The 21401-nt window shown below is 45.5% G+C and overlaps 1 protein-coding gene across 1 annotated transcript in view; it reads right to left on the bottom strand.

Annotated features, from left to right (window-relative positions):
* The window catches only part of FABP6 (fatty acid binding protein 6), a 28146-nt gene extending 16508 nt beyond the window's left edge, over positions 1 to 11638 (bottom strand). The window contains exon 1 of the mRNA XM_077137569.1: positions 11554 to 11638. The gene's annotated coding sequence lies outside the window, so the exon portion shown is untranslated. The remainder of the gene's footprint in view (positions 1 to 11553) is intronic.
* Between the last annotated feature and the right edge of the window lie 9763 nt (positions 11639 to 21401).

The following is a 21401-nucleotide window of genomic DNA, read 5'->3' as shown; positions in this document are numbered from 1 at the left end:
TGGTATCCTTCCAGACTTTTAAAAACATGTATATGCATGTCTGTATCATTATTTAAAGATATATCTTTCCTTTTTAATAGCTCCAGAATATTCCATTGTATGTATGTTTCATAATTTACCTAATTATGCCAGATCCTTAGGTTGTTTCCAATCATTTTCTATTAGGAATAACCTTAATTCTTGTTCACACCTCAGAGCTCATGGTCTATATGTCAGATTATTTGTTAACAATAAATTGCTAGATGTGAAATTCCTAGAACAAAGGGTTTTTGTTTTTTAAAATGTTATTATCTATTACTCTATGTCTTTCAGAAACACTATAGTGATTTATGCTCCCATCTATGTAGCATATGAGAATTTCCTCTCATTGATGATAATGAAGAAATAATAATGACAACAATACCCAACATTTATTGGGTACTTATCATGCATTGGACACTCCACTAGGTGTTTTTACACAGACTATCTCATTTAATCCTCCCAACAACTCTTCGAAGTAAGTGCCATTACTGTCCCCATTTTGCAGGAGAGAAAACAAAGTTTCAAAGAGATTAAGTAACTTGCCCAAACTCACAAAGAACCCCCGTATATATTTCACATTTAACTACCAGAGCAACTCTCAATATCTTGTAAGGACGTTTTCAAAAACCCTCCACAACTCTGTCACCCAACACAATAACTTTTTTTAAAAACTTTTTTTATTGTGAAATACAATACCCACACAAAGAAAAGAAACAAAATGCAACAATTTTCAAAGCACACCCCAACAAGCAGCCACAGAACAGATTTCCAAGCCTGCCACGGGTCACTACACCACTACCTCAGATTCCTCCCTCCAGCTGCTCCAAATCACCAAAGGCCAAAAGAAACTTCGACACAGCGAGTCAGCAGTCACAGCTGTTCACCAAATCCCATCCTCCCTCGCCCTTCCCCAGCTACCACCACCAATCCACAGGGATCCCTAGGCAATGGTCGACCCAACTCCCTCATGCCGAGAAGAGCTTCTACACCAAAGGACAGGGGGGTGTAATCTTGGAGAGGCTGGTCCCTCTGGGTTTCAGTATTTATCTGACCTAAGAACCCTCTGGAAATTATAAATTCCAGGAAAGCAAACTTAGTGCATGAAACCTTCATAGAGTCTCAGTTTGAGCCCTAGTATTCTTAAGAGTTAACAGGAGTAATGTTGGTTGGGAATTAGCAAACCAAGGCAAGTATCACTACCTAACTGAAACTTGTAGAGTAGCCTTCAGAATAGTCTCTCGACTCCATTTGATTCTTCTTGGCCACTCATGCCTTATTTTATTACACTTCTCTTCCTCTTTTTGGTCAAGAATGCATTGTTCATCCCACAGTGCCAGAGCCAACAAACTAACTTTAAATTTTTCTATTTTTTTCCTCCTGCCTTCAGGTTTCTCTTTCTCTTTTACCCCTGCTCTGTTTCTTTTTCATCAACTCCAATTATAGCAGATGTATAACAGTCATAATCATCATGTAAATGCAATAGTGCCTTCTATGTTTCTACACACAGCATTAGTTTGTAAACACAGTCCCATGTCTCTATAAAGCTGTCATGTTTATTGTTAGAAATGGCTGCATAATAACACACCAATGGGAGCCTTAACCATCTGGACTGTTTGCTGTTGGACTTTTAGGTGGATCCCAGCTTCCTGCATTAAATATAATACATACCACAGTAAGAGTATTTGTACGTAGAGTTGTTTTCTTTTGTTTTGTTTTTTAAGTATTTTCTTAAGTGAGAGCCCCTGGATGGGATTACAAGGTCTAGGGGTCTGGGACATTCTTAAAGCTCTTAAGATGTTTTGCCAAGATGGAACTGAACTGGTTTATACCCAGCTTGCTTGCATGCTTGAATCTCTCAAAATTCAGAGTTTAAAACATCTTTGGTACTTTCCCAGACATCCTGCACTCAACACCACATATTGTGCCACCATGAGAAAATATTTCTTTTTAACAACCTTTGCAGTGGAAAGTTTTTTTTTTTCCTGATTATAAAAGACATTCATAGTAGAAAATTAGGGAGGAAGAAAAACAAACTAAAAGATACCTCTAATCCTATAGGGTCTTATATTTCAAGTTTAGGAGTTATACAAACTCATCATTTAAAATATATAAAGGCCCAAAACTGTGTAAAGTAAAAGATGAAAGCCCTGCATCCCATACCATCTCACTTTCCAGGAGCCAGCTGATGTTAAATTTTAGAATTTTCCACATGCACACAAACAAATTTGTGCTTATCTTTTTTTTTCCTGTTCTTTTTAACAACAACAAAAAAAAAAAAAACAGAGATTCTGTTTTGTGTCTCACTTTTTTGACTTAGCAATATATTATGGACATTAAAAATCTTATTTTTTCACAGAAAATGAAGACTATCCCATTTATTACCAAAATGGACTTTCCAAATGGACAGATGCACTAATTGAATGCTTTGTATTGCCCTGCTCTAGGCTTGCAAAACAATCAGGCATTTGTCATCTCCTTGGAGACCATGGAGGAAAAGAATTTATCTGCAGTAAATTGGGATGCAAGTCTGATGGAAGGTACAGGGTAAGCCAGAAAGGCTTAAGAGCTGGGGTACAATCTCCTTTAGTCCCCTGGGGTCTCTACTCTCCCAGGAAATGTGCACTTCATAGAATCCACTTTCCTGCTTTGGCCTACCTGGAATGCTACTCAACTTTCAACTGTCTTTCCAAATTCTAACTGTCCTTCCAACTCCACCTTCTCCAAGAAGCCTTCTCTGATGACTCCAACCTACAGGACTAGCCTTGCAGCAACCCTCATAATGTACAGCATCTGTTTGTAGTGACTCAGGACGAAACACTTGGGCTTTGAAATCCCACAACCTCTTCATATACCAGCTCTGAGCCTTCACAGCCGCCATGTTCATTCATTCAACAAACAGCTCAGCAGCCACTGTGCACTAAACTCTGGAAATGTCAAGTTTCTGTCATCAAGTCTGTGAGATACCCAGAGTAGTAAGCAGGCCATTACAACCTGGGGTGAAGATGAGATAAAGGCCATGGCCTGAGGATATTTTAGGACCAGAGAGACACAATCCGCCCGCCCCCCCTAGGCTTCAGGGAAGGCTGTTCTGAGAGGAACTGACATCTTAGCCCAAGCCTTATCATACTCAATATCAAATGAGGATAAACATATTTATAATTCAAGAGTTACTATGAGGACTGAGAGAATATAACTAAAGTGCTTAGCACAAGATCTAGCATTTTGTAGGTGCTCATTGATTGCTATCTATTATTCACATTCATTGGCAATTTGTCCAGCCTATCTGCCCATTGCTTTGAATTATTATTACATATTACGGTATTAATTTAAATCTTCAAAATTGTGTCTTTTATCCCCCAACTAGATGATAATCCCTTCAAGGATAGAGGCTGCATGTTTTGGGGATGGAGGGGTGGGGGGTGCATGGTCTGGGAATCCAACCCGGGTCTCCAGCATGGAAGGCAAACTTTCTACCACTGAGCCACCCATGCACTCCTAGAGGGTACATTTTATACTTCCTTATGTATTTATACCTGATAGGATAGTGTTGATTTGGTTTTATTTGATCAGATCAGTCTTAGGCTGTGATGCCGTGTTCTTTTTCTTTTTGTATGCTGTATGGCAGAGGTCACATTTCATACCTTTTCCTCGTTAGTATTCTCACTGCAGCACCATTTGCTGAATTTTTGTTTGTTTGTTTGCTTTCACGCATGGGCCGAAAATCAAACCTGGGTCTCCGACATGGCAGTTCCACCACTGAACTACCCTTGCACCCCTGAGGCTGTGTTCTTTAAAATATCATTTTCATCATACACCCCTGGGTGTGAGGAAGGAGGGTGTGGAAAATCCCTGGGCTCTGACCTCCAGATTTTCTGACTTAGTAAGTAAGTGTGGGGTGGGGCCCTCGGATCTGCATTTTTACAAGGGACCCAGCAATCGTGATGTACAGGAATGTTGAGAAGCTCCGGGCCTGTGCAAGTGGGCTAGAAGCTGGAAGAATGGTCCAAATGGTCTCTCCAGGCTCCTGCTTTACTCCCTTCCCCATTGACTCCCTACTGCACCTGTCAGAACTGTTTTCTCCTTAGTTGCTGCCACCCAAGGTCAGTGTCAACAGCAGGATGGGAGTGGTGGGGTGTGGGAAATGACGCCATTGGCACCGGGGACTCCTGACTCAGCAGTGCTCCCATCTCCTTCGCTAGACTCTAGAGAATCCAGCCTCCAGCCCTCCCCTGCCCATGCCCTGCCTCCTTCACTCTTCCCCAGGGTCCACCTATTTGTTGAGACACTCACCTGCCTTCCCTGGGAGGTAAATGAACTCAAACTGCCTCTATATTACAGTGAGGTTTTATGGGGTAATTGGAGCAATGTAGTTACTATGCCCCAGTGGAGATAAAGAAGGGCCCCGAGGCTAATACCCCCGGGCCATCCCAACTTCCCAAACTGGACTATGGCTCTGGCCTCAAATCCTCTACCATCATGGAACAGGCTTCCAAATGTCACGTGCAGCTGGTAGGCGGAGGAGCTGGGATGCAGACCCAGGCAGCCTGAATCCAGCTCCTGCACTCATTTCTCTAAATAAAGGCAGCAATTTGATTTGGATGCAGCCTTCAGAGGAGATCGCGCTCTCAGATTCCATTATCATTCACGCGGTACTTTGTGAGCGATCCCAAAGTGCCAGGACAGTGCTAAGCGCCTGGCATACGGCATCTCGTGCGTTAGGGAATGGAGAAGGGCAACAGAAGGGAAGAGTCCCCACTGAATGGAGCTCCCAGCCTCACAGCTCATCCCCCTTCCCCAGTTCATCCCTACTGTTGGCCTCACTTCCTTTCTTATCCAGCTGTGGATACATCATCTCTACAAGGCCTGTAACATCCACATTGGTTTCCCAGGCTCCCACACTTGGAAAAAAAAAAAAAGCATTTGTCTTCCTGTTTCCCATCTCGAGACTGTGAAGTGATTGTGGCTGTGGTTCTAACTACTTACCCTCTTCCATTGCTAATCATTTTCTAAGACTGAATGGGAAGCCAATACTACTGAAAATATAGTATCCTCCCTCAGCAGTCCTTCACCTCATTGCCGGGCAGCTCCCATTCCCCATGGCAACTGACTTGAAAAAAGTTTCACCTTCTTAGCAAGTCTCTGATATCATTCCTACCACCTTAATCACACACCCCAGCCCTGGCCATCACTTTTTTTTTTTTTTTTTTTTTTGCATGGACAAGCACCGGAAATCAAACCCAGGTCTCCTGCATGGCAGGCGAGCACTGTGCCATTGAGCCACCAGGGCCCACCCCCAGCCATCACTTTTAATGGCTGTATAATAATCCACTGCATGGATATACCAGAACTTAATGTAGCCAGTCCCCTATTGTTGGACACTTAGGTTAGGAAGGGAAAAAATGCACAAGTGAATAAGAAATACCACAGGGTGCAGAAAATAAAAACAGCATTGTTCAAGACCACATATTAATATGAACAGCATCTTCTGAGATGGAGTTGAAGCTCTGTGGATGCTCAGGGCTCATAAACTAGCAGGGGATGGTAATGCCAAAGGCAATGACTGGAGAGGAGATGCAAAGTCCCGAAGCCACGGGTCTGCAGGGCAGCAGGCAGGGAAACCCCTGGTTCCTGCTTCTGACCTGTGTCCCTGCCTTCCTACTTTTGAATTCATGGAATTTCTCTCAGTTTAGCCAAAGCTCTCTCTAGTAAAGAAACTCACATGAGCTAGTTTAGGTCAGAAGGGAAATTGAATGCATTTCATTACAAATCATATAAAATTGCTGCTATTTTACCTTTTTGACCTGTAAAAACAACAACTTTGTATGGTTCAACGAATATCATAAGGATGCAGTAGGCTTCTCAGGGAATCTCAGGGAGCCCAAGGGCAGAAAACATACTCAGACTTTGTAAGGAATTGGAACCAGGAACTGGAAAGTGTCAGCAACCAATCTCTCTCTTTCTGTCCTTATATCATGTTCTGCTTCCCTCTGTATGTTGACTTCATTCTATGCAGTTCTCCTCTCTCTGCTTACCCATGTGCTTTCACAGCAACCAACAGAAACAGAGTCAAATTTCTAAGGAGAAATAATCTGATCGCTCTATTGTAGGTCAAGTGTCTGCCTCTGCTCCAATCAGCTGTGAGAAGGGAGGGAGAGCTATGTCAGGGTTTTTAGTTGCAAGCACAGAAACTAATTAAAGCAAAAAAGAAATATATCTGGAGGATATTGATTAGCTCACAGAATTTTCAGTCTTAGAAAACAAGCAACAATGCAAGAGAACAAGCAGCTAAAACCACAACCACAATCACATCACAGAAATGGACTTGTGAGAACGCTACTGCCAGTACCACCAAAATCTGGGCTGCACAGTTGACACCTCTATGTCTGGTGGCACTGGACACTGCTGGCTTTGCAGTTTCCTGGACACTGGATATGACCACCGCCACTGCCAGATTGGATTCTCTTGTCCGTGCTTCTTTGCATTCCGAGCTGCAGAGGAAATGTACCAATGGGAATATCTGAAAGGCTAATCCCAAACCATGGTAGGTTCCCTCATTGCCAAGAGGGAACATGAAGGTCTGGCCTTTTCAGCTTTGTACTGAGAGGTGGACCCTACCTCCCACCAGGTCTCATGCAGTAGGGAACTCTCCAAACACAGGAAGGGATGCAGATCCTGGGCCCAATACTGGGGTCTGGAGGAAACGCCCTAGCCATCAGGGCCAACTGCTCTGAGTGGAGAGGGACAGTTTTTGAAGGAGGAACTGTGGGTTGGGCAGACATTCAAAAGGGTCTACTTACACTGACCTTTCCCCAAAAATCTACCCAGCTCCTGTGCCACCCCCTCCATGAAGTCTTATTCTCTTGCCTATCTAACCCAGCTAGCTCTCTTTCACTTAGAACGTGAACAGGGCACACGATTAAAATGCTTTAATCCATCTGAATTGTTAGCAGCTGGAGAGCAAGAAGCTTCCCTTATGCATCCATGTGACCTGTGTAGTCACTGATCCAGGGCACGCAGTGCAGGCTGTGCAGGTACCCGCTGGTCGCCTTAGGCATTGGTAGAGCTCTTTCAGACATAACAGACACTGACTCTGGATGATAAGGGGGAAGAAAAAGCAATTTTGTGGAAGGGTATAAGGTATCTCAGAAAGAATGGAAAAGCTGAACCACCAATCTAAAGTAACAAGAGGGAGCAGGAAGGATGACTTCCTTGGAACACTGCTATCCAGTGAATCACCTCCAACCATCCTCCATCCTTACAGAACTCCATTCAACTCTCAAAGTCCCAGTTCAGCCAACTGCTGACTGGATCACATTGAATGGGTCACTTAATCTCTGTGCTTGGGTTTCCTCTTGGCAGAATGGGGCTAATAACCAAACCTTCCTTCTCGGGGCCAAGGCAGGATTGGATCACTTGATACATGGAAAGCACTTAGAAAGGGGGCTAGCATACAGCAAATGCTTAATAAACGTTAACTATCTAAAAAAGAAAGAATTCTACTAAGGACATATATCCATTCCTGGAGGCCAGCAAGGTGGGCAGAGGGTCTTGATGGACAGTCCCACCAAGACCCATGTACAGCAGGGGAGGGACAGCTCTTCAGGGAATGCGGAAGTACCCTTACAGAAGAAGGGGAAATGAATACTGGACGGGGAAGAACTAAAAAGGCCCACTATGATTTCTCGCTTCCCCAGGACTGGGAAAGGACATTGCCCACCCCCTTGTCTGCAGATCTAATTCTGAATGGGGCCAGCCATGCCGAAAAGCAGGAAGGAGGGGGAGGAGGCAGGTCCAACAACAGCCAAGCAATCTAATCTCCAAGTTATGACCCAAGTAGCCTAAAAGCCTCAAAAAATAATGCTTCAGGCCAAAGTCAGATGTCAAAAGGTCTTTATCCAGCTCCCACGTGCAATTCTCCTGCTGCTGGCTAGCCGTGATTAATTCCTGTGGCAGCCACAGGAATCATTCCTAATGAATTTCTAATGAACTCATTTGGTGTTAATGCGGTGTGTAATTCCACAGGACACTCATTATAATTTAGCCTGATTAAGTCCGTAGTTATCGGGAACTACTATTGCTTTAAGCTCATAAGCAGGAGAAAAGTAATTATCCAGATCAGGTTGTTAAATTATGAAGAGGATTGGTCATTCTGAGAAATCCAAGGGGTTGCTGCTCCTATTTTTTTTCTCCTTGGGGTGCACTGCTCTAGTGTGGTGAACTGCTGCGCAGTCTTTAAGAGGAGGCAAAAATGCCCTCCCAGACCTCATATTCTGTAATGGCTGCAGCCTATGTGGGAGAATTTTTAAGGGCCTTTCAAAGGTGACCCTGCCCTCAAATAGTCTGTTCCACTTGCCTGCTGTTGGCTACTGGCTCTGAATTTCCACCATAGGGGTGGATTCCTTTCGGTTTGAGGCACTGTTTCGGGTTGAAAGCTGACCTATACCTCACCTCAAGGTTCTCAAGGCCTTCACAGATATGTTATCTTACCTGATCATCATTTCATCCCAGATATCGTAATTAAACCCCTCCGACAGATAAGGAGGTTGAGGTTCAGGGAGGTCAAGTGACTTGTCCAAGGTCACTGGGAGCCAGAACTGGGAACTGAGCCCATCTCTACCCACCCTCAGGTCAATCATCTTTCCACATCACCTCTCATTTACTGCCTGGAATTCATTTCATTCATGTGTGACTGCCAGATCAGGCCTTCCTTGAACTTCCATCCCTTCTTAACTATTTGACTTGCCTCATTTCAGAAGATGGGCCCCTAAAGCTTTCTTGGCAAGGTCAGATCAGTCCTCTGAAACATTCAAAAGAGTACATCATTCACTGGTTGATTGCATGTCTCCTTTCCTACTTCTCCCAGAAATTTTCTCCTTATTCCCACTTTCTTATAACCAACTGCACACTTTTGGTTAAAATGCAGGTGGAGCTTCTTTTTAATTTTGAAATAATTTTCTCTCAATGATGAATTAACATGTTAAGTTGTATAAAATTATGAAAAAGACAGAAAAATCTAAGGACAAAAAAAGGACAAATGTATGATCTCATGTATATGGAATAATTAGAACATGCAAATTCACAGAGTCAGAAACTAGAATAAAGGTTAGCAGAGGCTGGGTGTGGGTGAGGAATGGGGAACTAATGCTTAATTGGTAAGGAGTTTCTGTTTGGGAGTTTTGGTAATGAATGGTAGGGATGATGGTGCAGAATTGTGAATTTAACAAACACCACTGCATTCTATACATATATAGATATAGATATATTTTTTGTATTCTATATTTGAGAGTGAATAAAATGGGAAATTTAAGGCTGTATGTATGTTACCAATATAAAAACAAACAAACATAAAACTGCACATCACAAGATGTAAACTATGCACCATAGTCAATAGTATAATTATAATAATATTATTTTATCTGTTGTAACAAAGGTACCTCACTAATGCAAAATGTTAATAACAGGGAAAACTGTGTGCATGAGGGGTTTGGTGTGTGGGAACTGTGTACTTTCTGCACGATTTTTTCTGTAAACCTACAACTGCTCCAAGAAAAAAAAAGTTTCAGAAAATTTAAAGATAAATATAATCTGTAATTCCATCACTTAGATGGATCCATTGCTTAATGGTGTGTAGGTATATCCTTCCAGACCTTATTATATGCACATAGAAATATATAAAAATGGATTATCAGAATTGGGATCATACCATCTGTACTATTTTGAAAATTGCTTTTTTTTTAACTTGGAATCATAAAATTTCTGAAAGATGAATTTATATAGTCAAATAATAAATAAAAACTAATTTAATAAGAATATTCATAGTAACTCCTCTGTGTTACAAAATAGTAAAAGTAGGGTAAATTACAGAATAAAGCCCAATAAATCTCACACAGAAGCCAGAAAGGGCATTTGCTTATCACGCCTTTGTTTCCCCAAATGTCTTGCTTATCAGTTTGATTTGGGAGTTTGGCATGAGATGGAAGATAAACACCAGTGGATGGAAGCTAAACGCTGAGGGGCAAAGTCACATGGCGCTGAGGGCCATGGTGAGTGAACCCCACCACAGGCACTTAGAGGTAGGCCTCCTGGCCTTGCTCTGGCCCTTGCTGTTAAGTCCCCCAGAAAGGAATGTTCAAGTCTGAACCCCCAGTTCTGTGTGTGAACTTACTTGCAAACAAAATCTTTGAAGATGTAATTGGTTAAGATGAGGACAAACAGGATTATATGGGCCCTCAGACAATACGACTGTGTCCTTAGAAGAGGGAATTTTGGACACAGAAACAAGCACTAGGAGAGGTGACCGAGTGATGGCAGAGGCAGTGATCAAACTGCTGTAGCCGCCAGCCAAGGGAAGCTGAGGACTGTTAGCAAACCACCAGAAGCTAGGAAGAGGCAAGGGAGGATTCTTCCCTACAGGTTCCAGAGGGAGCAGGGCCCTGCCAAAACCTAGATTTCAGCTGTCTAACCTCCAGAACTGTGAGGCAATCAATTTCCGTTGTTTTAAGCCTCCTAGTGCGTTGTACTTTGTTACTTCAGCCTAGGAAACTAAGACATTTGCCCACCTCCCCAGTCTCTCTTCTGTTGTACAGGCCCTCACTCTCTGCTGCCATCTCTTCCGTCATCTCTGGAATCCTCCAGACCCACTGCGCCATTTTTGCACCTCTCACCTTTACACATGCTTTTCCCTCTCTATAGAATGTCCAGGGACATAAACGGTAAAAATTGACTTTTGGGTAATGTCTAATTCGATGTTTGCCTACATGGAAAACATAAAGAGCTCCTTGAAGGGCAAACTGGGTTTGGGGTCAATATGGAAGGAGGTTCTGGGGCAAGTCGGGGAGAAACTTTACCCTCCTCTTTAAAAATGGAAGCAAGCTTTTGGAAGCCTAGCTCAGTGCTGTGTTTAATACCATAACCAGCAGGCAGCCTTGCATGTCCAAGCCACTCTGGCATTAACCCTCTGCCTCCTTGGCTGTCTTTCTGGTCTGCAGGTTCCACTTCCCTAACTCTCTTCCAAAGTCTCTGTCAGTCCCAGGTGAGAGGCTGCTTGCCTCTTGACAGTGGCTTCCCACCTTACACACAGCCAAGTGGTCCCTCAGAGGGGTGGGTAAGTACACTATAGCTGTTCCGATGTGGGCAGGAATGAGTGAGTTCATGTAGCTATTGATGTGACCACTGCGTGTACCTGTGTGCCTCTGTGTACCACTGCATGTGTGCTTGTGCTGTTGTACATAGGAATCATGTGCATGTGTGAGAAATCATGTAGACATGTCCTTATATCTGTGCATATAGGTACATAAGTACCACTGTGTGCATATATGGAAGTTGGATTACCTGCCTGTATGTACCTGCAAAGCAGTATACGTGTGTGCTCAGCTGTGACTTTCTGTGTACAGCTCTGGATCTGTTGTATACTGGTTTGTGACTGTGTGCATGTGGAGTGTGTGTTTATGTAAGAGAAAATCAGTTTGATGTCTTAGGTTGAAAATAAAAAAAAATCCCAACTCAAACACCAAATAAAGTTATCCCACGTACTTGGACTATCCCGTATTCGGAGACTACGGACTCCACTGACAGATAAATAAGTCTTCACTACTGGGGTGACTTCCTTGAGAATGAGGACATTTTCCCAGAAACCCAAGCCAACGTCCTCTATGTCTCATTGGCTAGAACTTGGTCACATGGCCCAAGCTAACCCAATCTCTGTCAAGGGACTTGGCCTGCTGCAGTGGGCTTGGACCAATCAGAATCGTCCACCTGGGGTGGGATCCGCCTCCCGGAACACAAGGCAGTCACCAGGCTGAGTTCTGCCATAAAGGGAAACGGGGATGATGTCAACTGTGTCTACTACAAAAGTGCCTGCGCCAGTGGGGGGGTATGTTTATCTATGAATGCTCATGGATGTGTGTATAGAGCAACATAAACGAGTATATATGCGGCTGTTTCAATTACCACAAAACAATTCAATGTTGCAGAACAAGCTAGCACAGCACGTGGTGGCTTAAGACAACAAACTTTCATGATGCCGCATGGTTGTGTGGGTCATGAATTTGGGCCAGCCGCGGCCAAGTGGGCCTCTGCTTCCCGTGGCCTTGTCTGAGGGCATTCACAAGGCTACATTCAGCTGGCAGCCGGGCTGGGCTGCAAGGTCCCAGAAGGTTTCCTCCATGTGGCTGGTTGTTCCTTAGTAAGGTCCCTCGTGGGCTTCCTCATTGCACGGTGGGCCCAGGATGGGTGGGCTGAGCACATGACAGCTGGCTTCCAAGAAAGGAGGTGCAAATACTGCCAGTCTGAAAGCCTGGGATGAGTTAGGACCTGGCATCAAGAGATTGAGAAAGATGTCTCCACAGAAAGGGGGAAAGAGAGAAATGAGACAAAATAAAGTGTCAGTGGCTGAGAGATTTCAAACAGAGTAGAGAAGTTATCCTGGAGGTTATTTCTATGCATTATATGGATATCCCTTTTTAGTTTATGGTGTATTGGATTATCTAGAGGAAAGTACCTGAAACTGCTAAGCTGTGTTCCAGTAGCCTAGATTCTTAGACACAATTGGATAAAGATATAACGTTTAAAATGTGACTGCATGATTGTAAGAACCTTGTGTCTAAGATGCTTTTTATATCCATGATATGAACAGGTGAAAATATATGAAAATATATGGATAAAGATAAATAAATAAATAAATAACAGGCAGGATAAAGGGTAAAATAAATTGGGCAGATAGAAGCACTAGTGGTCAACGAGAGGGAGGAGTAAGGTATATGGTATGTATGAATTTTTTCTTTTTTCTTTTTATTTCTTTCTCTGGAGTGGTGCAAATGTTCTAAAAAACGATCATGGTGATGAACGCACAACTATGTGATGATATTGTGAGCCACTGATTCTGTACAATGTATAGAAAGTATGTATGTGAAGATTTCTCAATTTAAAAAAATTAAAAAGAAAAAAAAATACTGCCAGTTCCCTGAAAGACTGGATTCATAAATCTTAGAACATTGGCCACTGCCAAAGATTCCAGTGGAGGGCAAACAGAATTTACCTTGTGACGGGTGGGGCAGCAAGCAGTATAGGCTAGAAAGGAATTGATGACAGCCGTCTTTGGAAACTATCTTCCATAGTGGGAATATGTACTGGGAATAAGGGTGGATGTATGAGTACACAGGTGTGTCTGAGTATATGCATTTTTGTTTGTATTTGTGTATTAAGGAACATAGGTATGTGCATATGGGAGTATGTATGCAAGTGTACATGCATTTGCTTATATGTGTATGTCTATTTGTAGATATAATGTACATGCAGTTGGGTAGGTGTGTGTGTGTCAGACTGTATTTACACACAAGGCCATGTGACCCTGCCCAGCTGCAGCCTTCCTGGGTAGTACGCTGAGATAGCAAATCTCCACCAAGGTAACAATCTAATCATTATTAAGATCTTGTCCTTGGCTGGAAGTCCTTGGGCTCCAAGCCAGTCAGAAGACTCAGCTCTTATCATAACCCTGAGAAAACCACAGTGTGGGCAATGAGGGAAGAAGCCATCTGCAGTTTTTTAAATCCCTGAGAGCCTTCCTTAGAAAACTCCAGAACCCCCTTAGTACCACTAAGTGGTATTGGACCACTAATACCAATAGGAAAGCTGAACTGTGACTCCCCCCAGCCCCCCACCACGATTCTACCCCTTCCCTCTCCTCAGGCTGTCAACCTTAGGATAAGATTTCAGAGAAAGCAGGCAGCTCTGAGCTCAAGGTTGTTGGTGGGGTGGGACCTCCTATCTCAGGTAGGCCCTGAACCCTTAGCCTCTCTTACACTGTTCATAGTGTGTTTCCAGGAAGGAAAATATGATGGGGGATGGGGGAGGGATGCAGGGAGGAGGGGAGGAAAAGTGTTTCCCTGTGCCTTTTCCATGGGCCACTGTGCATCGCCTATGGCTTTCACTCTGTCTTAATGAACTTTGTAGCAAGGATGCTGTGCATCCTTCTACAGATGAGGGATAGGATTCATTTTCCATGTTTAAACACTTGAACGAGATAAAATAACAGCTAAACCCGGCAATACATGACCTCTCCCAAAGCAAAGCTCAGATATGGAACAACGGAAGGCCCAGGTATTAAACTGGTGGTGGGGATGCAAATCATAAGGCAAGTTCAGGTCTGGATCCCTGATCCCGTGAGTATGAACATATTTGTAAATAGGACCTTTGACGATGCAGTTAAGGTATGCCCAACTGAGTGAGTTGGACCTTAATCCAATATGATGAAGTTCCTATAAGCAAAGGAAATTGGACACAGAAGAGAAGCTACAGGGAACAGCCTGAAGCTGGAAATCAAACTCAGGGGAGAAAGGAGAAGATGCCATCAGGGGTATTGCCATGTGATGGAAAAGTCAAGGATCCCCAAAGATTGCCCACCAGCCAGAAGATACCAAACCTGAAGGAAACCAGCCTTCTAGCCTCTGAAACCATGAGCCAGTAAGTTCCTGTTGTTAAGCCAACCTATTGCATAGTATTTGTTTTAGCAGCTAGTAAACTAAAACAATAGGGATTCTTTTTAGGGCCTATCAGATCATCTCTCAACATTGATTAAAGCCTTTCAGAATCTACTTATTGCCACTAAGATAAAGATCAAATCCAAACTCCTTACTGAGGCTTATAAGGCCCCAAACGGCTGGGTCCTGACCCCCACTCTGACCCCTGTCCTCTTTGCCCCAGCCACATGAGTCTTCCCTACGTTCCTTAAATTCCTTAAATAGTTGGTGTGCCTCCCTACCTGGGCCCTTTGCATCTGCTGTTCCCTGGTCTTGACCTGCTCTCAGCTTCAACATCACATTCTCTACTAAGGAAATGTTCATTTTGCTTAGACATGATAAGGTATTGTGATTATATTTTTCTTTTTAAAGAGCCTTTATCTTTTAGAGGTACACACTGAAGTATTTGCAGATAAACAATAGGATGTCTGAGATTTGCCTCAAAAATAACCGGACTGGGGGGGCGGTTAACGTGGGAAGGGGGGGTATGTGAGTGGGAGTAGACGTGAAACAGGATTGGCCCTGTTGACAATTCATAGTTGTGGGCCTGGGAGATAGGTGCACGGGACTCACTGTGCTAGTCTCTCTACTTTTGTATATGTTTGAATTTTTTCATAAGAGACTTTAAAAGTCTGTTCAAAAATTAACTGGAGAAAAAGTCACTTCCTCAGAAAAGCCTTTCCAACTCGAGGCCATGAGGCCACGAGGCCACGGCAGTCAGGTCCCCTTTTATATGCAGCCATTCATTTCTCCTTCACGGCTCTTATACCAATTGTAATGACATAATTGTGTAAGAATTAGAAATTAGAAAATAGAGACGTGTCTAAATCCCTGCACTATCCCAGGGCACATTTGTTGAATGAAGAAAGAAATGAATGAGTGAATGAATAAATGAGTTCTGAGGAGAAAGCTCACTGTATGCTTGAGGGGAGAGAAGAGGCAGCTCCCCATGAGAGGGAGGAGGGGAAGAAGGAGGGAAAGAGACCAGGGAGAAGGGGCAGGGGAGAAGGAATCCCAGCCAAGTGCTCTCCAACATTCCATATTATTTTTAAATTTTATTTTGTTTCAATTATTCTCCTTTGGCTATCATTTCTTTTTTATTAAAAAAAAAGCTAAATTAATTTTTAAAATAGGGAATACATCCACATTTCAATACTGAAGAAGAGCGAAAGGAGATACAGATGAACCCTCCTTTTCCCAGTCCCCCTGCCACCAGCTCCCCAACCTGAGGCAAACAAAATTATCCGTTTCTTATGTATCCTTTTAAAGATACATTATGCATATGCATGCCAATATGTATATATTTAAATGTATATGTACTTTCCCCACTTTATCACACTTTGATTTTTTTTTTTTTTTACTTAATATAGCTTAGCACGAACTTTCCATGTTGGTACCAGACATGCAACTGCCTGGTAATTCATTCTATAAAGTCTACCATAGTGTATTTAGCCAGTCACCTACTGATGGAACATTTAGGTTATTTCCCACCTTTTGTTATAATAAACAAAGTGGCAGTGGAAAATTTTTTTGCATTTACGTTTTGTAGGATCAAATCCATTGAAGTAGAATGGCCGGGTCAAAGAATACTGTGGTTGTAATTTAGCTAGATACCGGCCAACTCACCATCCTTCATGAAGGCTGTCCCAGCTTGTATTCCCCCAGCCAGGGGGAATATTATATATTCGCTGGTGCTGGGTTTGAAGGGGAATAAGATGTGGCAAGGCCTGGAGAAAGGATGGAGCTGTCCAAGGAAGCCTATGCTAGGAAAACAGACACTGGGGATGGTCCTGCGGTATCTGCTAGTAATGCAGACATCTCCCGGTAATAAGCACCCAGTGGGAGGTGACAGCCTCTACTACTCCCTGGGGTCTCTGCCCACCACAGCAGGAAGAGCGTGGGGTGGGGGGAGGGTGGGACAGAGTTAGGAAGAGGAGATTCCGGGCCCAGGTCTGCCACCTCAGCTCGACAGGTGGCCCCCAGGCAGGCTGCTTTCATAACCGGAGTGGCTCCCAGCACAGTGCTCAGCGTGAAGCATAATCTCCAGTAGCCCTAAGAGGCATGCATTTCTTCAGTCTGAGCTTAGAGAGGTAGGGAAACTGCCCGAGGTATTACAGCTATTAAGTGACAAAGTCAGGATTTGAATCCAGTCGTCAAAGTTGATTCCCGGGCTGGAGAAAGAAACAGAGAGCAAAGGTAGAGCAGGCAGGTGGGAGCCAGTGAAACCTGCTAGCGAAAGAGAAAGGAAAAATGGTTCCAACACTCTTTCTGACAGCTTGTGGTTTTAAAGGAAAATCACCCCAAGAGGGATGGCTAGCGGGAGTTCTTAACTCCATGTTTCCTGGCCTTTGAGGCTGAGCCTCAGTTTACCTTTCAGTGCAATGAGGCAGTTAGGTTCTGCCTAAGCCATTTCCATCCCAGACAATGTGAAGCTGCCAAGAATGCACAGTGAATAAGAAGGTCAGAAGGAGCAGGACTGGCTGGGGACAAAATGGGGGCGCTACGGAGCCCCCCCTCCGTAGAGAAGGCCACCTGGAACTCCATTTCTTCCAGGAAGACCCGTCTCCTCCACCTGTCCACTTCGCTCCGGGCTGGTTTGGGCTTTACGTGTAGGCTGGGAGCTCCCCGGTGGGCAGAGAACCGGTCCGTAGGCGTCTGCGTCCCTGCCTGGGCCTGGCCCTGGGACTTACCTCGGGATGGGCCCTGATGGAGATGAGGTAGACGGCCGGCCTGCAGAGCTGGGATGCTGTGACCTGGAGCGCCCTCTGGTGGGAAGCTCGGAGCGGCCTGTCCTGGGAGGGGGGGGGAGGTTGGCCCCCTGCACCCCCTCCCCCACATCATCTCTGGGTGCAGACGGCCCCGAGGCGTGTCCTTCCTCCTGGGGAAGTTTACCTGGTACTTGTACCAGTGAGGCTTTCACAAAGAGAGTCTCACAAAGGGACTGGTGAAAGCAGGGAAAGGACTCTGGAAGCCATGACCGGAAGTTAGAACCACAGGTAACAAGTCCCCCAAGCGTTCTCCTCACTATGTGACCTGGGATATCCTTTTATTTGCCCGAGATGACTTCTTTCCAGCTTCCCTGAATGGCGTGCCAGTGGTCAGCCAGCCCCAGCTGCTTCACCTTCCTCACGCTCTCTCCTGCCTGTGAGCCCCACAGACCAGAGATGACAAAGCCTATAATGAGACGGGGGACCAGAGCCCTGAAGGACGCTCTTGAGGTCATCTAATCATTCATTCTTTTGTTTATTCAGTAAATATTTGTTGAGCCTCAACTCTGTGCCAGACACAACTGTCTGGGCCGGGAGAGAGGAATTAGCAAGACAGGCGAGGTCTCTGACCTCTGGGAATTTACAGTCAAGGCCAGGAGAGGCAGTCAATAAACAAAGAAGCAAAATAATTCCTATAGTCAACAGTGCTATGAAGAATGTGCAATGGGATGCTGTGTGAATGTGCAAGGAGGTCACTTGCAGAGCTGGTGGGCAGAGAAGGCCTGTTTCCTAAAGGAATATGCCTGAACATGCCCTAATGCCAATGATGCAGGATTGGGAATAGCGGGAGAGGAACTTCAGGCAAAGGTTACAGCTTGTCCACAAAAGCTGTGGGGCAGGGGGAGAGTGTACAAGCCGGACACGGAATAGACCGAAGGACAGTGTGCTTAGTGCTTCATGGTGACAGAAAGAGCTGGGGGGGGGGGGGGCGAGGGGGAACACGTAAATTCAAAGGCTGCGGCCAGGGTTGGGGATTTGATGCTGAGTGCTGAGGAAGCCATCACAGGGCTCTGAACGTGAGGATGGCCTGCTCCGATCTGCATTTGTATAGGTATTCCATTTGCTTCATGGAAGATAAGCTGTAGGAAGAGCGAGAAGCGGAAGCAGGGAGAGTAGTGATCAGGCAATTCCAGGTCTCCAGATACAAAGATGGTGGCTAAACCAGGATGGAGAGAAAGAGTCAGATTTTGATGAATTTTGCTGATGGACTGCTCGGAAGGGGAGAGGGAGAGCAAAGGCGTGTGCCTGTGCATCAGCCCTAGCTCCTCCCCCTTCCCTCTCTCTCCCCTCCAGCATTTCCTTCAGCTGACTGAGAGGAGGGACAAAGATCCCCAGACTCTGATGCCAGAGGCCCCAGTGCTGTAGCTTGGTGTGTTGGAAGACTCGGGGTCTGGGGTTCCGTCAAGGCCAGAGGCACTTTCAACCTCAAATAGCTGCTTTCTCTCTCCATCTGCAATAGCTCTCTCTTTCTCTCCCTTTCCTCTCCAGCTCCTTCCCCCACCTCCTCTCATATCCTCCAGAGGACACACACACACACACACACACACACACACACACACACACACACACACGCAGTTTACTGCAGCCTTATCAGAAGGAAGCCTCCAGCAGAGACAAGCAGTCTCCAGGGACAGAGCAAGAGGAGGAGCTGACTGTGGAGTTTTCAGAGGAGGAGGGGGAGGCAGCCTGTGCTGTCTTCCACATTCCATCCACCCCCCCTGCTCTTGCCGCCCCAGCCTCCACACAGCCTCCCGCTCGCTCTGGCTTCCTGCAGCATCTCCCCCTAGACCAATGACTCTCAACTGTGGCTGATTTTGCCTCCGGGGAACATTTGGCAATATCTGGCAACATTTTTAGTTGTCATAACTTGGGAGGGGGGAGTGCAGGAGGGGTTGCTACAGGCATTTTAAAGGACAGAGGCGGACGTGCTGCTAACATCCTTTGAAGCAAAGGACAGACTTCCACAACAAAGAATGAATGACCCAGCCCAAATATCAGTAGTGCCCAGGTTGAGACACCCTCTTCTACACTCTGCTGCCAGGGCTGGAAGGGAATGTTCTCTTCCTCATTGTGGAGCTATCATCACGCAGGCATTTATCAAGTGCTGCCTATGTGGCTGTGCCGTCCCTGCATTATCTAGGTTAGTCTTCTCAGCCATGTAATGTGAGGTAGGTATCATCATTTGCCTAAGGTCACACAGGCAGTGCAGTTCAGAGCTGGGATTCAGACCTTTAAAGCCTGTGGTTTTAACTGCTCCCTCCTTAGTGAATGGGTTTTCACAGTAGGTGTTGCTGTTGATAGCAATGGAACACTTCATTTCAGCTGAAGCCTTATTGGGAAGTCCAATGTGTAAAAGAGATAAAAGTAGGTCTTCCACGGCTGGACCAGGAGGGTGTCAAAGCTCACAGGCCCACGCCCACTTTCCTCCATCCTCTCCCCGGAGCCTCCAAGGCCATCCATCCACCATGGCGGGGATACCATGGAAGGCTGCACAGGTTGTGCACTGCAAAATTCCAGGGGTGCCACTCCAATGGGCTACCTCATGGCTTGTGGGGTAAGGCAGAGCTGCCTTTAGGGCAGGGTGGCAAATAGGTTTCATGTCCAGTGGAAACATGCATTGCTTAGAAGATAAGGTGACATGATCAGTTAAGGAGGTCTGGAGTGGGAGGGGCCTGTGGGCTTGTAGCTGCCATCCCTGCCCTAAGATACGAGAAATAGGAAATTGAATTTGACCAGGAGATAGCAGGCACCTCCCCACTCCTTGCAACTGAGCAGGGACTCAAAAAGGAAGCTGTCATTGGGAAGGAAAAACAAACAAACAAGCAAACAAAAATAAATATGAAGAAAAAACCCACCATTGAACAAAAAATAAACCAGACTTGAGGTGAAAGTACACACCAGTCCCCCAGGACAGCCTTTCTCAACCCACACGAAGGGGTCCAACCGCACCTCTTTCCCCAAAGCCCTGTCAAGTTTTCCCTTTGGGTCCCCCTGACATTCATTTCAACCTAATATTACCCGAATTCGTATGTTTGGCCAGAGAGAGGAGCTGTAGTTCAGAGCTTTTATCCTTTCACAACCCCCTTGGGGAAGGTCTGGGGCTAGAACTGGCAGCGTGGCCCCCAAGGGGGATGTGTTTCCTCCAGGCCCCACATTCTCGAGTGAGATCCTTCCCACTGAGTGCCTGGGCCTCTCCTCACCCTTCATCAAACTGCCTGGGATCTCGGGTGGTTAGGTCTCCTGGGGCAGCAGAGACCTGTGATGGGAGCAGCGGTCAGTGCCGTCCTCTCTACAGGGGGTCTTCAGCTGCCTTGGAGCCTGAGAATCTTCCAGCCCAGGATAAACCATTCTGGCCCATGTCCCCTCTGCCTTCACCCCCAAAACTTCCCCCGCCTCGACCCGTTTACAGAACAAGGCTGGTAACTCCAGAGTGAACTCTCTCCCTTCCAGCCAACAGTGGTCCCTGTGGCTTGAGACCTGAAAACACAGGCTGCCGGCCCTCAAGTGAGTATTCTGGGAAGTGGAAGACAACACAGGGAAGTGGTAACAGCAGCTAGCTCTGGAGAAGGTGGCAGATTGGTCCATGTGTCTACTCCCTTGTACCTTCTGAAATGAGCACCATCATGTACCTATTTAAAAAACACAAAAAACAGAGAGAAAGAATCAGTTTGGGGGTTGGCCTCTAGTCCCCAGATGAAGAGGCAGCCAGGCCAGCTGCACACACACGGAGAACAGCCGGGACTCGGCAGAGAGGCCATTGCTCTCATCCCCTTGTCTCTGTCTCAGAAAGAAGATTAAATTCTGGCTCCCCAGGAGATTCGCCAACCATGCCTTTGTTCATTCCGTCAACAAATACTTCCTGAACGCCTACTAAGCGCTGAGCACTGTACTCGGGGCTGGTCAGAATTTTTGCTTTCCTGGAACCCACAGACCAGGGTTTGGGGCGGGGCTGGGTGGAGATACAGGCAGGGAAACGGGCCATCAAATTAGTATGGTAAGTGCGAGAGTTGGGATCAGCAAAAGTGATTTGGGGGAGGCATCCAAGTGAAACATGAGGGTCAGGGAAGGTCCCTACAAGAAATGGTATGGAAACTGG

Source organism: Tamandua tetradactyla, chromosome 20 (assembly GCF_023851605.1).
Source record: "Tamandua tetradactyla isolate mTamTet1 chromosome 20, mTamTet1.pri, whole genome shotgun sequence".
In the NCBI taxonomy this organism is placed as follows: Eukaryota; Metazoa; Chordata; class Mammalia; order Pilosa; family Myrmecophagidae; genus Tamandua; species Tamandua tetradactyla.
The sequence above is the reverse complement of the archived record's forward strand: the minus strand, read 5'-3'. Positions and strand labels throughout refer to the sequence as shown.